The sequence below is a fragment of the Oncorhynchus masou genome, unplaced genomic scaffold (assembly GCF_036934945.1).
Source record: "Oncorhynchus masou masou isolate Uvic2021 unplaced genomic scaffold, UVic_Omas_1.1 unplaced_scaffold_486, whole genome shotgun sequence".
NCBI lineage: Eukaryota > Metazoa > Chordata > Actinopteri > Salmoniformes > Salmonidae > Oncorhynchus > Oncorhynchus masou.
In genome coordinates, this window is record NW_027011254.1 from 137,338 (window position 1) to 160,589 (window position 23,252).

The 23,252-nt window shown below is 43.5% G+C and overlaps 2 pseudogenes; one reads left to right on the forward strand and one right to left on the reverse strand.

Annotated features, from left to right (window-relative positions):
• Window positions 1-1,176: 1,176 nt before the first annotated feature.
• LOC135535354 (HUWE1-associated protein modifying stress responses-like) lies at window positions 1,177-8,004 on the reverse strand (annotated as a pseudogene).
• Window positions 8,005-15,309: 7,305 nt separating this feature from the next.
• The window catches only part of LOC135535366 (broad substrate specificity ATP-binding cassette transporter ABCG2-like), a 52,034-nt pseudogene continuing 44,091 nt past the window's right edge, over window positions 15,310-23,252 (forward strand).

Below are 23,252 nucleotides of genomic sequence, written 5' to 3' on the forward strand. Positions count from 1 at the left end.
CAACAGCACTATCCCCAGGCTAGTAGACCACAATTAATACTAGCCTGGTCAACTAGCCTGGTCTAAACAGCACTATCCCCAGGCTAGTAGACCACAATTAATACTAGCCTGGTCAACTAGCCTGGTCTAAACAGTACTATCCCCAGGCTAGTAGACCACAATTAATACTAGCCTGGTCAACTAGCCTGGTCTAAACAGCACTATCCCCAGGCTTTAAAAGAGAAAACATTAAAAAAAACTGTTCATAGTTAAAAGCTTGGTTTGTTTAATGCCAGAATCATTATTTTACATTTTAAACAATTCAATGGTTTTGCATTTCTTTTTTTACAATTAATACTTTTTTTTATTTTTTACAATATGTACCACATGTATGTCTGCATCATACAACAGCAGATCCAAGTTGTCATAATGTATATACACTGTAGATAAGAGGACTTGGGGTTAAAGGTTAGAGAGAGGAGACAGGAAGAGCTATTGGGGTGGAGGCTTTATAAAACAAAACACAAATACACATGAATCCAGTCAGGATTGTGCTCAACTGGTCAACTACACACACACACACACACACACGCACAGCCACGTGCCGGCAGTCACACACCCCAGAACTTCCCGCTGTGCCAGAGATAGCAGCTACCTCAAAAGGCAAAGACAAGTCACACACACTTAGTGGCAGTTCTGTCCAACACACACAGAGAGGAGGAGACTAGAACCACAGTCGCTTGAGAGGGGAGGGGCTACTATACAGGAAGGCTTCTCTGGCCTCAGGACCCCAACACACCTCTAGTAACAGGAGGGGGAGGGGCTACTATACAGGAAGGCTTCTCGGCCTCAGGACCCCAACACACCTCTAGTAACAGGAGTAGGGGAGGGGCTACTATACAGGAAGGCTTCTAGACTGGCCTCAGGACCCCAACACACCTCTAGTAACAGGACTATCCCCAGGGGAGGGGCTACTATACAGGAAGGCTTCTAGGCCTCAGGACCCCAACACACCTCTAGTAACAGGAGGGGGAGGGGCTACTATACAGGAAGGTTCTAGACCTCAGGACCCCAACACACCTCTAGTAACAGGAGGGGAGGGGCTACTATACAGGAAGGCTTCTAGGCCTCAGGACCCCAACACACCTCTAGTAACAGGAGCCTGGGGAGGGGCTACTATACAGGAAGGCTTCTAGGCCTCAGGACCCCAACACACCTCTAGTAACAGGAGGGGGAGGGGCTACTATACAGGAAGGCTTCTAGGCCTCAGGACCCCAACACACCTCTAGTAACAGGAGGGGGAGGGGCTACTATACAGGAAGGCTTCTAGGCCTCAGGACCCCAACACACCTCTAGTAAAAGGAGGGGGGAGGGGCAGGTCTGTCCCATTTCCCCACCACTCAGAACACATGGCCAACACAGTTTTCATCCCAGTGGTCGAGACAGGCTGCTGGTGAGCCTCCAGTCTGTTTGTGCTATCATTCCAAGTCGTTGTCATGCCAACCACGAGGAAAGGAAGGAACACAGGAAGGAGGGATGTCGGAGAAGGAGGAGGGAATAAGTGGCTTTTTAATATTTTACATTTATCTTTTTTTATGAAAGCAACAGAGGGGGAGGTGCCAGGTTGAGGTTGGGAGGGTTTGATTGGCCGGCCTGGTGGACGAGTCATCATCCAATCAGCTCGGGCCACTGGACAGCAAAGTAGAAATATCTAGTGTGTGTGAAATGTGCCTTGAGCGTGTGTGTGTGTTAATGTGCGTGTGTGAAACGTGCCTTGAGCGTGTGTGTGTGTGTGTGTGTGTGTGTGTGTGTGTGTGTGTGTGTGTGTATCCGGGGACACTCAGAGCATCCGGTTGCGTTTATGGGCGGGCGAGTCTGTGATGACGTCACTGCACTGGGCAGACGCCCTCTTCCTATTGGCTGCAGCGGTTGCCGCGGCGTTCTCCAAATGGAGCGCCATCTCCTCGGCGATGAAGGTGTTCAGGTCGCCGAATCATTATTTTACGTGGAGACCGTTCCTACACGGTTTTTTACGACCCGGCTGCTGAGTGACGGGGCTGTCGCGTGTTAGGTGCGAGACAGGAGAGCCAGGGGCACCAAATACACATGAACGGATATACTGGCCATCGCCCCACTCAGGCCTGGAGGGGATTACAAAACAACATGAATAATATTAGTAAACAGGTTATTACAACACAGGCGTCAGTAAAAGAAATCACTCAGTGTCTCTCCACATCTACACAGAGAGAGAGACAGTTCCGTGGTTGCAATGGACATTGTTTTAAGCATATTTTTTTTAAATGACCGTCTTGAGTGTTTGAGCTATAATATCTGGTGAATTAACAGGAGACCTATGGAGTTTCTGGACTAATGGCCAGTCAGTCAGGGTTTGGCTCAGGACCCCAACACAGTTAGCTGGACTAATGGCCAGTCAGTCAGGGTTTGGCTAGGTAGCTAGCTGGACTAATGGCCAGTCAGTCAGGGTTTGGCTAGGTAGCTAGCTGGACTAATGGCCAGTCAGTCAGGGTTTGGCTCGGTAGCTAGCTGGGCTAATGGCCAGTCAGTCAGGGTTTGGCTCGGTAGCTAGCTGGGCTAATGGCCAGTCAGTCAGGGTTTGGCTCGGTGAAAGCTAGCTGGGCTAATGGCCAGTCAGTCAGGGTTTGGCTAGGTAGCTAGCTGGACTAATGGCCAGTCAGTCAGGGTTTGGCTAGGTAGCTAGCTGGACTAATGGCCAGTCAGTCAGGGTTTGGCTAGGTAGCTAGCTGGACTAATGGCCAGTCAGTCAGGGTTTGGCTAGGTAGCTAGCTGGACTAATGGCCAGTCAGTCAGGGTTTGGCTAGGTAGCTAGCTGGACTAATGGCCAGTCAGTCAGGGTTTGGCTAGGTAGCTAGCTGGACTAATGGCCAGTCAGTCAGGGTTTGAGCTAGGTAGCTAGCTGGACTAATGGCCAGTCAGTCAGGGTTTGGCTAGGTAGTTAGCTAGCTGGACTAATGGCCATGGCCAGTCAGTCAGTGTTTGGCTAGGGTAGCTAGCTGGACTAATGGCCAGTCAGTCAGTCAGTGTTTGGCTAGGTAGCTAGCTGGACTAATGGCCAGTCAGTCAGTCAGTCAGGGTTTGGCTAGGTAGTTAGCTAGCTGGACTAATAGCAAGCCAGTTTGTTTGTCTTGGCTAGGTAGTTAGCTGGCTATGCGGTCGTTTGAATGATGCATCAATACAGCCCTGGTTCCATGAACGATATGGACTGTGGTGGGAGGAGTTGAGAGAGGCCTCGTAAGGGCCTGTTCCTGGCTAATGCAGAGGTTCAGCTGTCTCACCGTGCACCGTGCCGTGTCTCACCGTGCCGCACCGCCTCACCGTGCCTCACCGTGGATCACCGTGGATGACCGTGCCTCACCGTGCCTCACCGTGTCTCACCGTGTCTCACCGTGTCTCACCGTGTACCGTGTCTCACCGTGTACCGTGTCTCACCGTGCCGCACCGCCTCACCGTGCCTCACCGTGGATCACCGTGCCTCACCGTGCCTCACCGTGCCTCACCGTGCCTCACCGTGTCTCACCGTGTACCGTGTCTCACCGTGTCACCCAGGCCGTGTCTCACCGTGCCCGTGTCTCACCGTGCAGTGCGATGGCCTCTCTGAAGGGCTGCAGGTCAGCCTAACATTACAGGTAGAATTAGTCTCCAAGCTCTCCGTGGAATTAGTCTCCAAGACGCGGCCTGCACTAATAGCAGGTAGGTGACATCACAGAGAGGGCGTCCAAGGCCATAATGTGTTTGGGTGTCTGTGCATCGCGACGGGGTTGCGTGGGGGCGGGGCCTTGCCACACAAAAAGCTGATGAGGTCCTCCCTCCTGATGTTTCTCCTCCTCTTCTTCACCCAGGCCAGCATGTCTTTGTTACATAATGACTTACGCTGGTACGCTCGCTGGACCCCCAACTCATAGCTCCGCTGGTGGGACTCTAGTGACTCTGTGAGGGGGAGAGAGGGATAATGAGGTTGGATTGGGTAGGGGGAGACAGGTTTACAGAAGAGATAAATCAAGTAAATTTACCACATTAACATTACAGGTAGAATTAGTCTCCAAGACTTACTGTGGTAAGACTTACTGCAGGTAGAATTAATAGCAGGTAGAATTAGTCTCCAAGACGTTTACATGACTTACTGCACTAATAGCAGGTAGAATTAATCTCCAAGACGTTTACATAATGACTTACTGCACTAATAGCAGGTAGAATTAATAGCAGGTAGAATTAATAGCAGGTAGAATTAATAGCAGGTAGAATTAATAGCAGGTAGCATTAGTCTCCAAGACGTTTACATAATGACTTACTGCACTAATAGCAGGTAGCATTAATAGCAGGTAGCATTAATAGCAGGTAGAATTAGTCTCCAAGACATTTACATAATGACTTACTGCACTAATAGCAGGTAGCATTAATAGCAGGTAGAATTAGTCTCCAAGACGTTTACATAATGACTTACTGCATTAATAGCAGGTAGTATTAGTCTCCAAGATGTTTACATGACTTACTGCACTAATAGCAGGTAGCATTAGTCTTCAAGACGTTTACATAATGACTTACTGCACTAATAGCAGGTAGCATTAATAGCAGGTAGCATTAATAGCAGGTAGCATTAATAGCAGGTAGAATTAGTCTCCAAGGCGTTTACATAATGACTTATTGCGCTAATAGCAGGTAGAATTAATAGCAGGTAGAATTAATAGCAGGTAGTATTAATAGCAGGTAGTATTAATAGCAGGTAGTATTAATAGCAGGTAGCATTAGTCTCCAAGACCGTTTACATAATGACTTACTGCACTAATAGCAGGTAGAATTAATAGCAGGTAAAATTAATAGGTGCAGGTAAAATTAGTCTCCAAGACGTTTACATAATGACTTACTGCGCTAATAGCAGGTAGCATTAATAGTCAATTTCAGCGCTAATAGCATAGCAGGTAGCATTAGTCTCCAAGACGTTTACATGACTTACTGCGCTAATAGCAGGTAAAATTAATAGTAGGTAGAATTAATAGCAGGTAGCATTAGTCTCCAAGACGTTTTTACATAATGACTTACTGCACTAATAGCAGGTTGAATTAATAGCAGGTAAAAAATAATAGCAGGTAGCATTAGTCTCCAAGACGTTTACATAATGACTTACTGCACTAATAGCAGGTAGAATTAATAGCAGGTAGAATTAGTCTCCAAGACGTTTACATGACTTACTGCGCTAATAGCAGGTAAAATTAATAGTAGGTAGAATTAATAGCAGGTAGCATTAGTCTCCAAGACGTTTACATAATGACTTACTGCGCTAATAGCAGGTAGCATTAATAGCAGGTAGCATTAATAGCAGGTAGCATTAATAGCAGGTAGCATTAATAGCAGGTAGCATTAATCTCCAAGACGTTTACATAATGACTTACTGCACTAATAGCAGGTAGAATTAATAGCAGGTAAAATTAATTAATAGCAGGTAAAATTAATAGCAGGTAAAATTAATAGCAGGTAAAATTAGTCTCCAAGACGTTTACATAATGACTTACTGCGCTAATAGCAGGTAGCATTAGTCTCCAAGACATTTACATAATGACTTACTGCACTAATAGCAGGTAGAATTAATAGCAGGTAAAAATAATAGCAGGTAGCATTAGTCTCCAAGACGTTTACATAATGACTTACTGCACTATAATAGCAGGTAAGCACTAATAGCAGGTAGAATTAATAGCAGGTAGAATTAGTCTCCAAGACATATCCAAAATGACTTACTGCACTAATAGCAGGTAGAATTAATAGCAGGTAGAATTAGTCTCAAAGACATTTAAAACTGACTTACTGCACTAATAGCAGGTAGAATTAATAGCAGGTAGAATTAGTCTCAAAGACATTTCCAAAACGACTTACTGCAGTAATAGCATTGAAACTGAGCTCAATAGAAACATCCCTCCCCTCCCAGTGCATGCATACAGGGCTGTATTTGACAGTGCACAACGTAGAAAGCATCTTGCAACGGAAAACAAGCATTTTCTATTGGACAGGTTCCCCACATCGGAACGTTCTCTTCCCTTTTCCTCCTTAGTGAACAGGACCCTGGTGGTCTAGCTACAGCACGGAGTATGGGTGTGTGGCTAGGGAAGAGAGGAGGGGAGAGAGGAGGGGAAGGGTTAGGGTGGTAGACTGTGTTTGTCGTTCATCCGAGTGTCCCCAGGGAAACCCTAGCCTGACAAAAACACACGACACTCAACAGTGTGTCACACAGCCACAAGACAAAAACACACAATAAAACAAGTTAAACTCAGCATTTAGTTACCTTTGTATAGGTTGGTGACGGCAGTAGCTGCGTTCTGGAAGGGAACCCAGAGAGACAGACCCTGCTGTTGACAAACTCTGTCTGAAAACACACACACAAACACACAAGGAAAATGTTAACAACCGGAGCAACTTGACATTCACAAAACCAATGCATGCCATTAATTCCATGCTTGTGTCTAACATACGACATCGTCTGGCAAAAACAGCGACTTTTTTTCCAGGCCCGTATAACTTTGAATAGACAACTTTCTCTACTTTGACCCTTCAACTTGGCTAAGCAACGCCATTTTGTCTGACTGAGCTGCATCAGTCCGACTTCACTGTGTTTATATGCCTTAGACCAAACCTATGGCAAAGAAACCAAGCGACAGTTATCTAGTTAGCTTAACACTGGCTTGGGCCCCACAAAAAACGAGCAAAACTAATCTAGTTATCACGGCATAGTGGTTGTTTCACTAGAGACGTGGATGTAGAATACACCCTCAATATTGTGATAAACTAGTAGAATAGCAATTATACAGTAAGTCGGATAGATAACATTAGTCATAACCCAATCGCCATTTTGTCCGAGTAACGCATTGATCAGCGTTATAATAATTCACCGCGTCGTTTTTAAACTGATTGACCAGACAAGGTGAATGGTCAAGTGTTGTGAATGTGCCAAGAGGACCGAGTGTCAAACAAAAACAGAAACAGCTTGGTGATTAATAATAATAATAAATAAATAAAATAGTTATTTTCAACACAACTCCTCCCTGCGCTTCGCCATTTTGTTCTGCGTTACGGTCAGACTGCAAAGTTAACTCGAGACAAAAATTGTCAAAACTCGACATTAATACATTTTTTTTTGAAAGGATTAAACAAAGAAATGCAAATCAAATCACTTGAACGATGTGAAGAGGCCAAACTATAATTAAAAAGTTGTACATCTATGATATCTTTAGTTAGTTCCCGAGCTACAGCGACAGTACTGTCCCTGGACCTGACAACTAGATAACTCAGCAGGGGGGTTAAGATGACAATCTGTACATTATTCTTAGACAATGTTAGTTAGAAATTTAGCTAATATATAAAACTAATAGACTACAAGTAGGGTCTAAAATGGTTGCCAAACAAAACAAAAAGAGCAAACTAGATCGCCTTTAATGTCCTTTGTTTGCCTTGCCACTCGAGTCTATCTGATAGCTTTTTTAATGCTAATTGTCAGCTATCTTAATTAGCTAATACTAGTTGCTAATGAAGTATTATTCCGGACCTTTGTATAGCTGTGCGACCGCAGTGGCTGAATTTTGGAAAAGATGCCATAGTTTCTGCTGACTTTGCTCCGACTCGTCGTCGCTCGGCTCCTGTCGCTCCGCTTCGGCCAAACACTGCCGCTCCCATTTGGAGAACCAATGTTCGGGACCGTGCTCCTGGATCTCCGCTTCGCCCTCCTTCTCCTTCTTCTCCTCCATAATAAATCGCAATTAAGCGTCTATTACGTTACGGTTTATTATATGTGGGTACCCCCCCTCCCTCCCTCCCCTCCCGTTTTTTTAAAACTTCCTTATAGATGTGAATACTAATCGGATGGATTGGTAACTAGCCGTGGAAACGCTAAAAATAATAATTTTAAAAAGCCCAGCTGTTGTTGAAGTTAGATCCGCATTGTGAAAACATCGGGTGTCTAAACGCAGATCGCCCCGGCACTAAACAAACTGAAGGAGTCGTCGACTGAGAGAATCTCTTAAAAAAAAAAAACACATGTCAACATGCTTGTTAACTGAAACCCCGCCTTTTTTCTCACCATGCTTAAAAACGATTGGCCTGCAGTGGTTGCTTAGGGCGTGGTTCTGCGAATTATTCTCAAGTCTTCATTGGATGTAAAAGGGAAGAGATACGTCATAGAACAACAATGTTGATCCCGCCCCCTCCCCCCCCCTCCTTTGACTGTCAAACGGTGTCTGTCCAGAGGGAGACTTGTTATCAGGTTCCTGGTGGATGGCCTTACCCTCATGCAAGTTGACGTTTAACACGGTTAAGGTTATGCTCAGGGTTGTTAGGGTTCAGTTTATGGACGTACCAAAGATCTCGGATAACTATCCGCGCGGATGGAAGTTTACAAACTATATTATTTAGCCTCAAATTCTGGCCTACAGTCAGAAAGTAGCCCAATAATTAAAAAAATAAAAATAAATGACCCCCTTTAGTAGACCAGCCAACCTGGACAAAGTGATTTCTTTTTTTGTTTGCTTGTTACAGCTTGTCATCCATGCTAGATCAAACAATAATGTTAGATCCATAAAGTTAGGGCAGATAATAGCTTACATTTAGATTTTTAAGGCAATTTTAAAAGGGGTTTCAAAGGTCAAATCTGGTTAAAATTGACATATTTTTATAGATTTTTTAAATTTAACTAGGCAAGTCAGTTAAGAAAAATTCTTATTTAAAATGACAGCCTAGGAACTGCCCTGTTCAGGGACAGAATGACAGATTTTAACCTTGTCAGCTCGGGATTCAATCCAGCAACCTATCGGTTACTGGCCCAACACTCTAACCACTAGGCAGTTATATATTGACTTATATATAAAGATATATATATATATATATATATATATATATACTGGTACTTTATATATATATATATAGTATATATATACTGGTACTTTATATATAAGTCAAAAGTTTGGACACACCTACTCATTCAAAGGTTTTTCTTTATTTTTACATTTTTTTACATTTAGTAACCAAAAAAAGTGTTGAAACAAATCAAAATACACTATATAATTTAGATTCTTCAAAGTCACCATCCTTTGCCTTGATGACAGCTTTGCACTCTTAGCATGTATATAAATATGTATATATATGTAACGGATGTGAAACGCTAGTTTAGTTAGCGGTGCGCGCTAAATAGCGTTTCAATCGGTGACGTCACTTGCTCTGAGACCTTGAAGTAGTGGTTCCCCTTGCTCTGCAAGAGCCGTGGCTTTTGTGGAGCGATGGGTAACGACGCTTCCTGGGGGTCCCTGGTTCGCGCCCGGGTATGGGCGAGGGGACGGTTTAAAATTATACTGTTACATATACAGTGGGGCAAAAAAGTATTTAGTCAGCCACCAATTGTGCAAGTTCTCCCACTTAAAAAGATGAGAGGGGCCTGTTATTTTCATCATAGGTACACTTCAACTATGACAGACAAACTGAGGGGAAAAAATCCAGAAAATCACATTGTAGGATTTTTTATTTATTTATTTGCAAATTATGGTGGAAAATAAGTATTTGGTCAATAAAAGTTTAACTCAATACTTTGTTATATACCCTATGTTGGCAATGACATTGGTCAAACGTCTACTACTGTTCAATCTCAGACACTGACCACACTTTAGCTAGTTAGCATTTGAACTGTATGAAAGGGTACATTAATGCATCCATCCCATAGTCTAAGTGTTATAGACTTTAGCTAGCTAGTTAGCATAACAACTGTATGAAAGGGTAAATTAATGCATCCATCCCATAGTCTAAGCGTTTTAGACTTTAGCTAGCTAGTTAGCATAACAACTGTATGAAAGAGTACATTAATGCATCCATCCCATAGTCTAAGTGTTATAGACTTTAGCTAGCTAGTTAGCATTTGAACTGTATGAAATGGTAAATTAATGCATCCATCCCATAGTCTAAGTGTTATAGACTTTGGCTAGCTAGTTAGCATTTTAACTGTATGAAAGGGTACATTAATGCATCCAACCCATAGTCTAAGTGTTTTAGACTTTAGCTAGCTAGTTAGCATAACAACTGTATGAAAGGGTACATTAATGCATCCATCCCAGTCTAAGCGTTATAGACTTTAGCTAGTTAGATAGCAGAGCAGTAGATGAAAACATAACGTTGTTTGTATTCCTTAGCCTAGATAACTGTTTGTACAGTATGTTGACTTTGGCGTCTACTTCAGACTTCATCGATTTGATCAGGAGAGCATAAGATGAAGCATATCAGCCTGGCCATGTGGAAAGACCACTATCAGTCTGGCCAGAAGACCACTATCAGTCTGGCCATGTGGAGAAGACCACTATCAGTCTGGCCATGTGGAGAAGACCACTAGAAATCTGGCCATGTGGTGAAGACCAGTCTGGTATCAGTCTGGCCATGTGGATAACCACTATCAGTCTGGCCATGTGGAGAAGACCACTATCAGTCTGGCCATTTGGAGAAGTGCAGCTATAGTGAGTGGTTTGGTTTGGTCAGGGTCAGCATGTGGATACAGGTTATTCTGTGTCGGTGACAGGAGCTATTAAGTTCAGTTTGAGCATCTGGCCATGTGTGAAGACCACTATCAGTCATAGCAATACAATGTGTCCAATACAGCTGTCAACATTCTACAAGGAAAGAGACACTTTGTCAATTATATCATCATTAACCAGGTTACCCCGGAAACCAGCCTTAGATGAGTGATAACTCAGTTCTAGAAGGTTGTCATTGATGAGAATTCAGGTTTTTTTTAAATGACTGACATTGTATACTGAACCAAAATATAAACGCAACATGCAACAATTTCCAGATTTGACTGAGTGACAGTTAATTAAGGAAAATTAATTGAAAAAAAAATGTATTTGGCCCTAATCTATGGATTTCACATGATATGCCCTCCCAGCCATGCATGAGCCTACCCACTGGGGAGCCAGGCCCAACCAATCAGAATAACTTTTTTTTTACCTTTATTTAACTAGGCAAGTCAGTTAAGAACAAATTCTTATTTTCATCGACGGCCTAGGAACAGTGGGTTAACTGCCTGTTCAGGGGCAGAACGACAGATTTGTACCTTGTCAGCTCGGGGATTAGGACTTGCAACCTTTCGTTTACTAGTCCAACGCTCTAACCACTAGGCTACCCTGCCACCTCTACACTCTAACCACTAGGCTACCCTGCCTCCTCTACACTCTAACCACTAGGCTACCCTGCCACCTCTACACTCTAACCACTAGGCTACCTGCCTCCTCTACACTCTAACCACTAGGCTCTAACCACTAGGCTCTAACCACTAGGCTCTAACCACTAGGCTCTAACCACTAGGCTCTAACCACTAGGCTCTAACCACTAGGCTACCCTGCCTCCTCTACACTCTAACCACTAGGCTCTAACCACTAGGCTCTAACCACTAGGCTACCCTGCCTCCTCTACACTCTAACCACTAGGCTCTAACCACTAGGCTCTAACCACTAGGCTACCCTGCCACCCCAAGTCCATCAGCTGTTAATGGCGGCTGGTCTCAGACCATCCTGCAGGTGAAGAGGCCGGATGTGGAGATCCTGGGCTGGCATGGTTACACGTGGTCTGTGGTTTTCTGTCCGGTTGGAGGGAACGCCAAATTCTTTAAAACAACGTTGGAGGCGGCTTATGGTAGATAATTGAACATTCAAGTCTCATTCAACAGCTGCTCTGGTGGACATTCCTGCCGTCAGCATGCCAATTGCACGTTCCCTCCAAACATGAGACATCAGTGGCATTTGTGATGTGTGACAGAAGTGCACATTTTAGGAAGTGACCTTTTATTGTCCCCAGTAATGATCATGCTGTTATTGTCCCCAGCGGAAGGTGCACCTGTGTAATGATCGTGCTGTTTAATCAGTTTATTGATATGCACATCTGTCAGATGGATGGATTATTTTGACAAATGAGAAATACTCACTAACAGGTGATGTGTAAACAAATGTAATTGTGCACGGAAGGTGCACCTGAGATAAATATGGACCATTTCTGGAATATAAATTTTATTCAGCTCATGAAACATTGGACCAAAACTTTACATATTTTCTGTTCACAAATAGTTTTCATGACAAGAGACAAAATCTTCAAAAGGCACAGTATTTATTTATTCTGAGTGGTACATGCCCTCACAGTCTGGATCTGTAGGCTCCTTCCCACAGTATTTATTTATTCTGAGTGGTACATGCCCTCACAGTCTGGATCTGTAGGCTCCTTCCCACAGTATTTATTTATTCTGAGTGGTACAGTCTGGATGCCCTCACAGTCTGGATCTGTAGGCTCCTTCCCACAGTATTTATTTATTCTGAGTGGTACATGCCCTCACACAGTCTGGATCTGTAGGCTCCTTCCCACAGTATTTATTTATTCTGAGTGGTACATGCCCTCACACAGTCTGGATCTGTAGGCTCCTTCTCACTATTATGATTGATATGGCAAGTGGTAAAATCCCAAGTTATTAATTAAAAGTTTATGGAGAAACAACTGTCTATAAAGTGGGGGGGGGACAGATGACAAAGAGGAGTGGGCATCAAGGAATTCAAAATGTCTACAGGGAAGGATGTACAAGAGTCAGGGCTTTGTGGTCACAGGGTGTGGGATCCTGCTCCTTCTGAGGTGCCCCTCACCAGACGGTCTGGGTGCCCCTCACCTGACGGTCTGTCTGAACCTGGGTGCCCCTCACCAGACGGTCTGGGTGCCCCTCACCGAACGGTCTGGGATCCTGGGTGCCCCTCACAGGATGGTCTGGGAACCTGGGTGCCCCTCACCAGACGGTCTGGGAACCTGGGTGCCCCTCACCAGACGGTCTGGGAACCTGGGTGCCCCTCACCAGACGGTCTGGGAACCTGGGTGCCCCTCACCAGACGGTCTGGGAACCTGGGTGCCCCTCACCAGACGGTCTGGGAACCTGGGTGCCCCTCACCAGACGGTCTGGGAACCTGGGTGCCCCTCACCAGACGGTCTGGGAACCTGGGTGCCCCTCACCAGACGGTCTGGGAACCTGGGTGCCCCCCTCATATGAACCTGGGTGCCCCTCACACGGTCTGGGACTAGACTCCCAGAATCATTCATATGACACACACTAGACTCCCAGAATCATTCATATGACACACACTAGACTCCCAGAATCATTCATATGACACACACTAGACTCCCAGAATCATTCATATGACACACACTAGACTCCCAGAATCATTCAGATGACACACACTAGACTCCCAGAATCATTCATATGACACACACTAGACTCCCAGAATCATTCATGACACACACTAGACTCCCAGAATCATTCATATGACACACACTAGACTCCCAGAATCATTCATATGACACACACTAGACTCCCAGAATCATTCATATGACACACACTAGACTCCCAGAATCATTCATATGACACACACTAGACTCCCAGAATCATTCATATGACACACACTAGACTCCCAGAATCATTCATATGACACACACTAGACTCCCAGAATCATTCATATGACACACACTAGACTCCCAGAATCATTCATATGACACACACTAGACTCCCAGAATCATTCATATGACACACACTAGACTCCCAGAATCATTCATATGACACACACTAGACTCCCAGAATCATTCATATGACACACACTAGACTCCCAGAATCATTCATATGACACACACTAGACTCCCAGAATCATTCATATGACACACACTAGACTCCCAGAATCATTCATATTACACACACTAGACTCCCAGAATCATTCATATGACACACACTAGACTCCCAGAATCATTCATATTACACACACTAGACTCCCAGAATCATTCATATGACACACACTAGACTCCCAGAATCATTCATATGACACACACTAGACTCCCAGAATCATTCATATGACACACACTAGACTCCCAGAATCATTCATATGACACACACTAGACTCCCAGAATCATTCATATGACACACACTAGACTCCCAGAATCATTCATATGACACACACTAGACTCCCAGAATCATTCATATGACACACACTAGACTCCCAGAATCATTCATATGACACACACTAGACTCCCAGAATCATTCATATGACACACACTAGACTCCCAGAATCATTCAGATGACACACACTAGACTCCCAGAATCATTCATATTACACACACTAGACTCCCAGAATCATTCATATGACACACACTAGACTCCCAGAATCATTCATATGACACACACTAGACTCCCAGAATCATTCATATGACACACACTAGACTCCCAGAATAATTTATATGACATACAAGCAGCCAACTAAAGTAACGTTGTTAAAGTAAGTTCAATCACAAAGACTGGTCTGAGTGCACTAATGTAGCTAACAACCAAGGTACCTAACTAGCTAGCCAACTTTAGCTAATGTAGCTAACTAGCCAACCAAGGGACCTAACTAGCTAGCCAACTTTAGCTAATGTAGCTAACTAGCCAACCAAGGTACCTAACTAGCTAGCCAACTAGAGCTAATGTAGCTAACTAGCCAACCAAGGTACCTAACTAGCTAACCAACTTTAGCTAATGTAGCTAACTAGCCAACCAAGGTACCGAACGAGCAAGCCAACTTTAGCTAATGTAGCTAACTAGCCAACCAAGGTACCTAACTAGCTAGCCAACTTTAGCTAATGTAGCTAACTAGCCAACCAAGGTACCTAACTAGCTAGCCAACCAAGGTACCAAACTAGCTAGCCCACCAAGGTACCTAAATAGGTAGCCAAGTTTAGCTAATGTAGCTAACTAGCCAACCAAGGTACCTAACTAACTAGCCAACCATGGTAACCTAACTAACTAGCCAACCATGGTACCTAACTAGCTAGCCAACCAAGGTACCTAACTAGCTAGCCAACCATGGTACCTAACTAGCTAGCCAACCATGGTACCTAACTAGCTAGCCAACCTTAGCTAATGTATCTAGCTAACCAACCAAGGTACCTAACGAGCTAACCAACCTTAGCTAATGTAGCCAACTAGCCAACCAAGGTACCTAACTAACTAGCCAACCAAGGTACCTAACTTACTAGCCAACCATGGTACCTAACTAACTAGCCAACCATGGTACCTAACTAGCTAGCCAACCATGGTACCTAACTAGCTAACCCACTAGGCAATATTTAGCTAAGCTTGTTAGTTAACATTAGCTAAGCTAGTTAACATTACATTACCGTTCGAGCAGTCAGACCTTTTCTAAGCAGCGACACGCTAGCTAACCAACTGTCATTGCCATGGTTCCCGGACTAACGTAAAGCTGGCGTGTCTGACGGATATCGACTGTGCCGTTTATAGCGCGCCCTGGACTTTCGGGCTAGAAAGGTCGAGGGTTCGAGTCCTGCTTCCCTGCCTGTTCCATTACACTTGTGTCAGAAGTGGGATCGGACCCTTGCGTCCACGACACTGCGCGTGCTTGGACGGTGAGAGTGCGTGCGTGCGTGCGCGCGTTCCTGTAAAGACGTAGAGTCGCAAGCTAGCGCGAGGACGCGCTCTTTGAAAAGGAGTGATGAGTGTAACGACCGGTGGGGTTTAATTAATAAGGGCGAGAAGGTCGAGGGTTCGAGACCTGCTTCACTACAATACGAACGGTGAGTCAGCATTAACCAGCTAGATAAATATCCCTTCCCTGGTGGGCTAATGGTGGCTAGCATGTCAACACATTAAAAAAGTTACACAAATTACTTTTATTATTTTATTTCTAAACTGCATGTGTACTTATTGGAGTAAGTGGTTACAACCCGGTATAAAGCACAGAAACATACTTCTGGTCGACGGTGAGACCTAACGTTAGCTATTTCAATATAAAAGCCAGAAGGTAAATGTACAAACATTTATAGTAATGTGAAAATACTAAGGTAGTTAGCTAGGTCATTTGTAAAATAATAAACAAAAATACACATGAGAAATACACAATATCAATTACTTACGCGAGAGAGAAAAAAATAGTCTATAATATTTACTTGCTAGGTTACTTGATACTTGTTGATGAGAGTTTGCATGGAGAAATGTGTCTTGAGGGAAAAGCTTGTGACAGGATGTGTAGTTCTGAATGATAGCCACATTAGCGGCTAATTAGCGTTTCATTTTCGGGAGGTAAATACAGGTGAATATATTGATAAAAGGTATTTTGTCCAGGAGAGATTTCCATGGTTAGCACAACGTAAGACTACATGAAACACAGACCTGGTATGAAGTATTTAAAAACATCTCAGGTAAAGAAATTATTAGTGTAGAAAACAATTGGAACCATTTCCTGGTTTTACCCGCTAGGTTATATGGGTATTATGACCCATACTGTTGTACTCTATAGTCTGATTATGAAGATGTACACAGGTGAAGACCAATGATGTAGATAAACCCTAGATGACTGACAGGGCGCTCTGTGTTGAAGCCACCACTCAGCCATCTAAATACACTAGATGACTGACAGGGGGCGCTGTGTTGAAGCCCCCACTCAGCCATCTTGGTACTACTCCTCTACTGTGGGGTTCTGTTACTACATTTATTATGTCTACACCTCTACTGTGGGGTTCTGTTACTACATTTATTATGTCTCTACTGTGGGGTTCTGTTACTACATTTATTATGTCTACACCTCTACTGTGGGGTTCTGTTACTACATTTATTATGTCTACACCTCTACTGTGGGGTTCTGTTACTACATTTATTATGTCTCTACTGTGGGGTTCTGTTACTACATGTATTATGTCTACACCTCTACTGTGGGGTTCTGTTACTACATTTATTATGTCTACTCCTCTACTGTGGGGTTCTGTTTCTACATTTATTATGTCTCTACTGTGGGGTTCTGTTACTACATTGATTTTGTCTCTACTGTGGGGTTCTGTTACTACATTTATTATGTCTACACCTCTACTGTGGGGTTCTGTTACTACATTTATTATGTCTCTACTGTGGGGTTCTGTTACTACATTTATTATGTCTACACCTCTACTGTGGGGTTCTGTTACTACATTTATTATGTCTCTACTGTGGGGTTCTGTTACTACATTTATTATGTCTCTACTGTGGGGTTCTGTTACTACATTTATTATGTCTACACATCTACTGTGGGGTTCTTTTACTCCATTTATTATGTCTACACCTCTACTGTGGGGTTCTGTTACTCCATTTATTATGTCTACACCTTTACTGTGGGGTTCTGTTACTACATTTATTATGTCTCTACTGTGGGGTTCTGTTACTACATTTATTATGTCTACACCTCTACTGTGGGGTTCTGTTACTACATTTATTATGTCTCTACTGTGGGGTTCTGTTACTACATTTATTATGTCTACACCTCTACTGTGGGGTTCTGTTACTACATTTATTATGTCTCTACTGTGGGGTTCTGTTACTACATTTATTATGTCTCTACTGTGGGGTTCTGTTACTACATTTATTATGTCTACTCCTCTACTGTGGGGCTCTGTTACTACATTTATTATGTCTACACCTCTACTGTGGGGCTCTGTTACTACATTTATTATGTCTACACCTCTACTGTGGGGTTCTGTTACTACATTTATTATGTCTCTACTGTGGGGTTCTGTTACTACATTTATTTTGTCTCTACTGTGGGGTTCTGTTACTACATTTATTATGTCTACACCTCTACTGTGGGGTTCTGTTACTACATTTATTATGTCTCTACTGTGGGGTTCTGTTACTACATTTATTATGTCTACACCTCTACTGTGGGGTTCTGTTACTACATTTATTATGTCTCTACTGTGGGGTTCTGTTACTACATTTATTATGTCTCTACTGTGGGGTTCTGTTACTACATTTATTATGTCTACACATCTACTGTGGGGTTCTGTTACTACATTTATTATGTCTACACCTCTACTGTGGGGTTCTGTTACTACATTTATTATGTCTCTACTGTGGGGTTCTGTTACTACATTTATTATGTCTACACCTCTACTGTGGGGTTCTGTTACTACATTTATTATGTCTACACCTCTACTGTGGGGTTCTGTTACTACATTTATTATGTCTCTACTGTGGGGTTCTGTTACTACATTTATTATGTCTACTCCTCTACTGTGGGGTTCTGTTACTACATTTATTATGTCTCTACTGTGGGGTTCTGTTAATACATTTATTATGTCTCTACTGTGGGGTTCTGTTACTACATGTATTATGTCTACACCTCTACTGTGGGGTTCTGTTACTACATTTATTATGTCTCTACTGTGGGGTTCTGTTACTACATTTATTATGTCTACACATCTACTGTGGGGTTCTTTTACTCCATTTATTATGTCTCTACTGTGGGGTTCTGTTACTACATTTATTATGTCTCTACTGTGGGGTTCTGTTACTACATTTATTATGTCTACACATCTACTGTGGGGTTCTTTTACTCCATTTATTATGTCTCTACTGTGGGGTTCTGTTACTACATTTATTATGTCTACACCTCTACTGTTGGGTTCTGTTAATACATTTATTATGTCTCTACTGTGGGGTTCTGTTACTACATTTATTATGTCTACTCCTCTACTGTGTGGTTCTGTTACCACATTTATTATGTCTACACCTCTACTGTGGGGTTCTGTTACTACATTTATTATGTCTCTACTGTGGGGTTCTGTTACTACATTTATTATGTCTCTACTGTGGGGTTCTGTTACTACATTTATTATGTCTACACCTCTACTGTGGGGTTCTGTTACTACATTTATTATGTCCACACCTCTACTGTGGGGTTCTGTAACTACATTTATTATGTCTTCACCTCTACTGTGGGGTTCTGTTACTACATTTATTATGTCTCTACTGTGGGGTTCTGTTACTACATTTATTATGTCTACATCTCTACTGTGGGGTTCTGTTACTACATTTATTATGTCTCTACTGTGGGGTTTTGTTACTACATTTATTATGTCTCTACTGTGGGTTTCTGTTACTACATTTATTATGTCTACACCTCTACTGTGGGGTTATGTTACTACATTTATTATGTCTACACCTCTACTGTGGGGTTCTGTTACTACATTTATTATGTCTACATCTCTACTGTGGGGTTCTGTTACTACATTTATTATGTCTACACCTCTACTGTGGGGTTCTGTTACTACATTTATTATGTCTACACCTCTACTGTGGGGTTCTGTTACTACATTTATTATGTCTACACCTCTACTGTGGGGTTCTGTTACTACATTTATTATGTCTCTACTGTGGGGTTCTGTTACTACATTTATTATGTCTACACCTCTACTGTGGGGTTCTGTTACTACATTTATTATGTCTCTACTGTGGGGTTCTGTTACTACATTTATTATGTCTCTACTGTGGGGTTCTGTTACTACATTTATTATGTCTACTCCTCTACTGTGGGGTTCTGTTACTACATTTATTATGTCTCTACTGTGGGGTTCTGTTACTACATTTATTATGTCTCTACTGTGGGGTTCTGTTACTACATTTATTATGTCTCTACTGTGGGGTTCTGTTACTACATTTATTATGTCTACACCTCTACTGTGGGGTTCTGTTACTACATTTATTATGTCTACTCCTCTACTGTGGGGTTCTGTTACTACATTTATTATGTCCACACCTCTGACACGTTTATTCTGCAGATACCTTAATGGATAATTTTAAATTATATTATGTTAAACATTAAAAAACAAATATACATATATATAGTATTTAAGCATTTTCCTTTAAGTATCAGAGTATATAATTATGTCCTTGAAAAATGCAATTCCATTCATTCCTATGGAGGACTGCTCCTTACCGGGGAGTTCCAATATGGCCGACCGGTCGCTTCAAGTCACTCAGTTGCAAATACATAGCGTCAGCAATCTAGGGTTTATATATACATCATTGGTGAAGACAGGTGTTTGTTGCACGTGCTCTCCTGTTGTCAATGCCCCTGCGCTGTCAAGGCCGAGGTTCAAAGTTCAACATCCTGCCCTCTGGTAGGGCGTGGCCACACCCATGCCCCTGTGTGATTGGTTGACAGGGGGCGTAAAGAGGCCGGGGCAGGGCAATCTGGGATACGTTGCCTTGGAAGTTAGAACATAGATTAGATAGCTTCTGCAGCAGACAACTCCTCTCTCTCTGTCTGTCTCTTTATCTATCTAACATAATTTCTTCTCTGTTCCCTTCTTTCTCTCTCTGTCTCTCTCTCTCCCTGTCTCTCTCTGTCTCCCTCTCTCTCTCTCCATGTCTCTCTCTCCCCGTCTCTCGCTTTATCTAACATTTCTTCTCTGTTCCCTTCTTTCTCAGTCTTCTCTGTCTCTCTCTCTCTCTACCTCCTCTGTCTCTCTGTCTGTCTCTGTCTCTCTCTGTCTCTCTATCTCCTGTCTCTCTATCTCCTGTCTCTCTATCTCCTCTCTGTCTCTCTCTCTCTGTCTCTCTGTCTCTCTCAGTGAGGAGGATGTATAAGCCCCAGAATGGTGAGCCAGGCAGCCCAGCAGGAGCCCCAGCAGCAGATGATCCAGAGGTGATATTCCAGGTGCCTGGTCCAACCGTCTCCTTCTCCAGACTACACTACTCTGTCATGGAGAGCAATGGACTCTGCCGCAAGAGAGGACCTGAGAAACACATCCTCAAAGACGTCAGGTAGGGGTGTGGGGGGGGGGACATCAGGTAGGGGTGTGGGGGGGGGACATCAGGTAGGGGTGTGTGGGGGGGGGGGACATCAGGTAGGGGTGTGGGGGGGGGACGTCAGGTAGGGGTGTGTGTGGGGGGGGGGGGGGGGTGAGAGACATCAGGTAGGGGTGTGGGGGGGACATCAGGTAGGGGTGTGGGGGGGGGGGACATCAGGTAGGGGTGTGGGGGGGGGACATCAGGTAGGGGTGTGGGGGGGAGACATCAGGTAGGGGATTTGTGTGTGTGTGGGGGGGGGGTGAGAGACATCAGGTAGGGGTGTGGGGGGACATCAGGTCCTAGATCAGTGGTTAGTATCTACAGTGTCTACAGGTCCTAGATCAGTGGTTAGTATCTACAGGTCCTAGATCAGTGGTTAGTATCTACAGGTCCTAGATCAGTGGTTAGTATCTACAGGTCCTAGATCAGTGGTTAGTATCTACAGGTCCTAGATCAGTGGTTAGTATCTACAGGTCCTAGATCAGTGGTTAGTATCTACAGGTCCTAGATCAGTGGTTAGTATCTACAGGTCCTAGATCAGTGGTTAGTGTCTACAGGTCCTAGATCATTGGTTAGTATCTACAGGTCCTAGATCAGTGGTTAGTATCTACAGGTCCGAGATCAGTGGTTAGTATCTACAGGTCCTAGATCAGTGGTTAGTATCTACAGGTCCTAGATCAGTGGTTAGTATCTTCAGGTCCTAGATCAGTGGTTAGTATCTACAGTGTCTTCAGGTCCTAGATCAGTGGTTAGTATCTACAGGTCCTAGATCAGTGGTTAGTATCTACAGGTCCTAGATCAGTGGTTAGTATCTACAGGTCCTAGATCAGTGGTTAGTATCTACAGGTCCTAGATCAGTGGTTTGTGTCTACAGGTCCTAGATCAGTGGTTAGTGTCTACAGGTCCGAGATCAGTGGTTAGTATCTACAGTGTCTACAGGTCCTAGATCAGTGGTTAGTGTCTACAGGTCCTATATCAGTGGTTAGTATCTACAGTGTCTTCAGGTCCTAGATCAGTGGTTAGTATCTACAGGTCCTAGATCAGTGGTTAGTATCTTCAGGTCCTAGATCAGTGGTTAGTATCTACAGGTCCTAGATCAGTGGTTAGTGTCTACAGGTCCTATATCAGTGGTTAGTATCTACAGTGTCTTCAGGTCCTAGATCAGTGATTAGTATCTTCAGGTCCTAGATCAGTGGTTAGTATCTTCAGGTCCTAGATCAGTGGTTAGTATCTTCAGGTCCTAGATCAGTGGTTAGTATCTACAGGTCCTAGATCAGTGGTTAGTATCTACAGTGTCTTCAGGTCCTAGATCAGTGGTTAGTGTCTACAGGTCCTAGATCAGTGGTTAGTGTCTACAGGTCCGAGATCAGTGGCTAGTATCTACAGGTCCTAGATCAGTGGTTAGTATCTTCAGGTCCTAGATCAGTGGTTAGTATCTACAGTGTCTTCAGGTCCTAGATCAGTGGTTAGTATCTACAGGTCCTAGATCAGTGGTTAGTATCTACAGGTCCTAGATCAGTGGTTAGTATCTACAGGTCCTAGATCAGTGGTTAGTGTCTACAGGTCCGAGATCAGTGGTTAGTGTCTACAGGTCCTATATCAGTGGTTAGTATCTACAGTGTCTTCAGGTCCTAGATCAGTGGTTAGTGTCTTCAGGTCCTAGATCAGTGGTTAGTATCTACAGGTCCTAGATCAGTGGTTAGTATCTTCAGGTCCTAGATCAGTGGTTAGTATCTACAGGTCCTAGATCAGTGGTTAGTGTCTACAGGTCCTATATCAGTGGTTAGTATCTACAGTGTCTTCAGGTCCTAGATCAGTGGTTAGTATCTACAGGTCCTAGATCAGTGGTTAGTATCTTCAGGTCCTAGATCAGTGGTTAGTATCTTCAGGTCCTAGATCAGTGGTTAGTATCTACAGGTCCTAGATCAGTGGTTAGTGTCTACAGGTCCTATATCAGTGGTTAGTATCTACAGTGTCTTCAGGTCCTAGATCAGTGGTTAGTGTCTTCAGGTCCTAGATCAGTGGTTAGTATCTACAGTGTCTTCAGGTCCTAGATCAGTGGTTAGTGTCTTCAGGTCCTAGATCAGTGGTTAGTATCTACAGGTCCTAGATCAGTGGTTAGTATCTACAGGTCCTAGATCAGTGGTTAGTATCTTCAGGTCCTAGATCAGTGGTTAGTATCTACAGGTCCTAGATCAGTGGTTAGTGTCTACAGGTCCTATATCAGTGGTTAGTATCTACAGTGTCTTCAGGTCCTAGATCAGTGGTTAGTATCTACAGGTCCGAGATCAGTGGTTAGTATCTACAGGTCCTATATCAGTGGTTAGTATCTACAGGTCCTAGATCAGTGGTTAGTATCTTCAGGTCCTAGATCAGTGGTTAGTATCTACAGTGTCTTCAGGTCCTAGATCAGTGGTTAGTGTCTTCAGGTCCTAGATCAGTGGTTAGTATCTACAGGTCCTAGATCAGTGGTTAGTATCTACAGTGTCTACAGGTCCTAGATCAGTGGTTAGTATCTACAGGTCCTAGATCAGTGGTTAGTGTCTACAGGTCCTATATCAGTGGTTAGTATCTACAGTGTCTTCAGGTCCTAGATCAGTGGTTAGTATCTACA